This window comes from Sipha flava, unplaced genomic scaffold (assembly GCF_003268045.1).
Source record: "Sipha flava isolate LNK unplaced genomic scaffold, YSA_version1 49987_pilon_pilon, whole genome shotgun sequence".
Taxonomy (NCBI): Eukaryota; Metazoa; Arthropoda; class Insecta; order Hemiptera; family Aphididae; genus Sipha; species Sipha flava.
In genome coordinates, this window is record NW_020273357.1 from 10,995 (window position 1) to 16,628 (window position 5,634).

The following is a 5,634-nucleotide window of genomic DNA, read 5'->3' on the forward strand; positions in this document are numbered from 1 at the left end:
CGGACGGATTGCCGGGGGTGTGTGTGTGTGTGGGGCGGGGGTGGGGGTGAGTCGATCGGAGGCCAATAATCGCTGCGATTACCATGTGCGCGTGGGACGATTAACTGTCGATAACGCGCGTCTCGGGCGACAATAATACGACAATTACCGGCCGATTAGACGGCAAAAGCCGACCGGGGGTCAGCCGTTTAAATAGCCCACGACCGCCGACGGCCCGGACACTTGGACGGTGCGCGCCGGCCCCGAAACGTAACGGAGGAGTCCGCCGCGGGCAGCCGGGCGAGGAGACGACGACGACAGCACCGAGACGTCCAACGGTGGCCTGGCTCGGGCCGTGGTGAGTACTCTTTGACTTGGCAAATTTCGGTACTGGTTAATGCGTTATTTTTCGACAAACACTACTTACTCTTGCTCTTACACTCGTATCGTCGAACTCGATCGTTTCGCGTCGAAAACACCCTCCGGGTTCGCACGTCGTGATACCACATACCGGTGGTGGTCGTTGCCGTTTTACCGGTCGTCCGACGGCCGTCAACCGCTGTCGGGAAACCGACCGGGAAAATCGGTCGTAAACATTTATGAAATAACGTTTCCGCGCCGGTCGCCGGTACCATTCGAGTCGTTTCGATTATTTTATTTTTTTTTTTTTTTACGACGGCGCGCGCGCGTCACACGGTGATGATTTATCGTCAAGCGCACGCATCAAACGCCCCGGGAAGCTTTGCTGTAATAATAATATCCGGACGCGACGCTTTTTTTTCCGCACGTGCACCTACATCATGTACTCGTGCACACGATACGGAGTTTTCACGAGACGTTTTCCAACACATAACTTCACGTCAATCGACCGGTGTGACGTCGAAAACCCGTGTTCAACAAATTCGTTTCATTTTTTTTTTTCCGTTTCCCCGTGCACACACACACCGTATGCAAACGAAAATATTTCCACGCTGCAGTCGCTCTGCCGATTTTAACGACACCGCGCGGTCCACAATTTTGTTGTGTTTAAATCGCACGATCGCGGCCGAGTACCGTAAAATAAACTCGTATTCCGATAAACCGGCACGCGCGTGATGTACGATGTGTACAAGTCTCACGCGGTAAATTTGGTATTCGTCAAATTTTATATTTTCACAAGATTCATGTGCAACTCGTATGGAGAATATTCTACTATAATGTTTTGTAACATCCAAAGATCTAATATAGTTTATGCGTTTTAAAAATGTCTCGTCTTTACGGTTTAATAGTAATGTCATAGGGGTAATAAAACAACTCGATGTTTAATAATGATGTTCCCGTAACGATGATATTGGTAATTTATTCTACTTGCTTTTATTAAACGAATTTAACATCAATTTTTTTATTTATTAAATACTTTGGTTATGTTCACATTGATGAATTTAATTAATCTCGACGTTATAATTTATTTTGTATTAGTTAATTTTATTACAAATAAATTCATATTCGTGGCTAGGAAAAATAGTGTTCGTATAACAATCATTAATTTAGTATTGTATGAACAATTATTTTGGAAATAACTGAATCACGCGGGGAAAGGAAAAACATTTAAAATTGAAGAGAAATCATTCAAAGGAGTTTAATATAGCAGTATAGGATTTGCGATTTTTTTCCGCGGAGTACCGAATGAAAAAATACTTTACTATAGATGTTAAATAATATGGACCATGGTTGTCTGACATGCATGCACGTCTGATGAGCGTTTAGATAAAACGTTATATTTTTCACGTTATAAATTTTTTGTTAATGATAATAAAACCTAATAATTATTGTTTAATGCAAACCATAAAAAGTAATAGCTGTGTACACGGGGTTTTATTATACGCGACATTATTACGCATATTATTTTGTAATTCGTTTTTGTTCGTAAAAGTAAACATTGTTCCGAGGCTCTATTGCATGAACATATTTGTTTTTAAAACAAACCATGAAACGTCCTGAAGTCGAAATTATGAAAAAAAAAAAAAATTAATTAAAACAAAATGATAAAAACTCCGTTAATAGTGAATATAACGATGTTTAATTACAACCGGTAATTAAACACGTCGCTGTAACACGTAAGATACGCTGTGCGTTAAGAGGACATTTTTCGATATTCATCAGGGTCTCGAAAAACTGCCGGCCTTTTTACGTATAATTCTGGTCAACACCGGTTTGTAGTCCACGTTCCAGTACTCAATAACAATGATATTACTACTATGCTACGCTACGAAATCGAATGCGTGCGCGTGTCCGTCGCGTTATCACTTGCCGTCGAAACGTCATCGTCGGCGTTGGAACGGGCGCGCGGAATCCATTGCGCCCGTTCGCCGCGGCAACACTCTCTTCCATCGCGCCCCGGCCAGCGCCATTGCTGCCGTTGTTGCACACAAACGCATATTTATACGTATACGCACGCACGCACACACTCATATTTCTATACGAGTATGGTACAATAGCGAGACCCCGGCCGCCGCCTTCACCGCCAACGATACGACAACCCTCCGAAACAGGACATTCGCCACCGACCCACGCGGTGCACATATCTACTGCGGCGGTGTGCGCGGCCGAGACTGCCGAGTGAGAGAGAGCGAGAGAGTGGTGCGCAAACATAAGCGCGTACGCATCAGAGGGTCGGAAGAATATAAAAAAAAAAAAAAAAAAGTTGCACAGAGGGATTGTTTTGTTTTGTTTTTTTTTTCCTCCGTTTCCTTCTGTGCGCGTATCCGCTCCCCGTTTTCCATCGTAATAAATCGGCCCCCGCAAAATCCCGCGCGCAGTACCGTACCGGGACTCGATCTATTTGCACACACTCCGCCGCGCTCGACTCGCAACATCTTGCACAACCGCACCGCCGGCTTTTGCGTTCGACCCGGCGCAATCCGACCGACGATACCGCACGGTATTCGTACGGTTACAGGTATTGTTCGGTATTTATTTTTCGGTCGTAACCGCAGCGCGTTCGCACTCGTCGCAGCAGAGTTACCCGTGCGCTTCGAGTAACGTTCGCCATTAATACGCGATGTTTGTTTTTCCCTCAGGCACTACTACCCCACCGTCTGCGTACGCGACCGGACCAGCATTGTTATGCGCGCGGGCACCAGGTGCAACTCGCAAATCCGTCGTCTCCGCGGCCGTACTACGCACGCGTGCACGCGGTGCGTACGTGTTTCGGACGTTTGGAGAATACGAATCAACAGATTACGTAATCCCCCCCCCCCCCTGGGGACATGTGCGCGTCGCGGCCGGCCAACACTACTCAGCGGAACGGGACGGAAAAAAAGAAAGGTAACCATTTTCCCTTAACTCGTAAGTTCACGCGCGCGCGGTTATGAATCTCCAAGTGTTGTCGCAACGCGTTTCCGTCGGGTGTTTCGCGCGACGCACGACGTGAACGCGATCGGGCCGACTTGCGACAAACGGCGTACGACGCGTGTTCCGGCGTCGTTTCGCGATCGCGATCCACATGATCGCCGTGAATTTCGCGATCGGTCGTTCCGGGGGCGAGGACCGTTTCGCGCGCGCACGTACACGTATTCACGCACGTTTGCACCGAACCCTTTTGTCGTTCGTAACCGCCGTGCACGTATGTATATACACATATTTTTCTTTACATAAATGTGCGCGCGCGTAGGTGTTGCATACGTGTGTACGCGTTGAACTTTATCGCTCGGGCCCGCGGGTGGGGGGGAGGGATGAAAAGCCACTCCTACGAAACCGCGTATCGATCGGCGCCGGGACGCCGCCCACCGACGCGTCCGCAGCGGCTAAAGCTTCGGGCGCACGCGCCCCCGCTGCTTTTGCGGTACGGGGGTGTGAACGCCGTCGTCGACGGTCCTTTGCGCCGTGCCGATCCGTACCCCGTCGCTGGCAGCCGTCGGCGGTGGACGTGCGTCGTCGTCGTCGGCAGCAGTCGCACAAGTATCCGTACCGCACGCGTACACTTCCGCACGAATCCGTGTCCGCCGACGCAGACAGCACTTTGCCAGCGAACACGGCACGTGCGCGCGCGGAAAGCAGTAAAAGTCTTTGTTTGAATTAAAAAAATAAAAAACAAATCCGCAAAGGTAATATATCTTAGTCTATTTTATTAGATATTTATGTAGGTATTTGATTTTTGTTGCCGCGGTTTCAATTTTTTTTTTTTTTTTTGTATACTTTTCTCGATTTCGCGTTCGCTATGTTTAACGCGCACGTCTTCCCCTGAGGTTTTATTCGATTTTATTTCGTCCTCCTCCCACCCCCGTACGAAATGGCCGCGATCAAACATGGCCACTCCATTTGTCGCGGCAACGACACACAACCTCGGTATAACATACTAACCCTTTTCGTTTTCGTCGCAACACATGTGGATTCGGGTGCTCAGGGTTTTCGTACGCGTCACCCTCGTCCTTTTATTCTTTTTCATTTTTTTTTTTTCCACGCGCGATAAATATATTATCCTTTACACCCGCTAAGCACACATGCACGCGCATCAGACATAAATATGCGTTTACGCTGCGCGAAGCTGGTCCATTGAAACGGACGCGCTATTGAACGTCCGCTGCGAACGTTCGAGTACCCTGGGTTTTTTTATTCGATTTCTATTTCGTTGATCCTTTTTTGTACATATATGTGTGTGTGTGTGTGTGTGTGTGTATGTGTGTACAGGTATACGTATGGATTATTTTAAACACCGTCGCTCTTTTCTCCGTTTCTAGATGTGTGCCCAGAACTCCGTCCGCAGCATCAGCAGCAGCAGCAGCAACAGCAGCGATGTCGAAACAATGCGTGACACCCTGTACGTATACTAAATGTATCCTGAGTGCACTATAAACTGTCCGGTATACCTTCAGTATACGTAACAGGATGTCACACCGATCTTCGTGAAGCGCCGTCTCTGGGGATTGGTTCCGCAGCTTCCGCGGCCGACCGCCAACACCGTATACCAATAATTGTTCCGTGTACGTACCGTGTTGTGACGATCGTGTACAATGTATTTTATTAGACACGTATTACAAAATCAATAAAATAAAAATAAACGATAAATCACATGTTTTTCGATATACGTGCTAGGATTTCGTTTAGAAGTATTGTTAGTATAAGTGTTATAATTCATCAGTATTTTAAATCAGAAAAAATGTTTAATAAACTGTTCATACTACATGTTTAATGATCGGTATAGCTTTAATACACAAATTAATGTTTTGATCGGCAAGCCTACTCGGTTGTTTTTTTTTCCTCATTCGATATTATAATATGTGTGTGTACAATATGTATGTAATATGTGTGAACATTTTTTTACAAACCATGCATGTAAATAAATATTTGTTACTAGATAATAATCGGAAATCAATATAAACTACGGTGTGTGTATTATAAATACGTTCGCGAAACTTGTTTGTCTCGCTGAAAAATTGCACAATGAACGATACATTTGTATACTGTTTACGATACGATACGATATGGAAAACGAATAGGTTTACTATTAATATTATTTATATACAATATCAATAGCGAACAGAGTGGGCTTGCGTGCGATTTAAACATCACGCGTCGCTGATTTCTAAAAACTGGCGCGGTTTAAAGGTTATAGCTGTATACGTTTTTATATATTATACAAGTAGAGGTTTTAAGCTACAAACGTTATGCAGTTTT

The 5,634-nt window shown here is 45.8% G+C and overlaps 1 long non-coding RNA gene across 1 annotated transcript; it reads left to right on the forward strand.

Annotated features, from left to right (window-relative positions):
- Positions 1-202: 202 nt before the first annotated feature.
- Positions 203-5,194, forward strand: LOC112690257. Its single transcript, XR_003149195.1, has 3 exons — positions 203-337; positions 3,039-3,285; positions 4,698-5,194. It is a non-coding gene; the product is annotated as an uncharacterized LOC112690257 (long non-coding RNA).
- Positions 5,195-5,634: the final 440 nt, after the last annotated feature.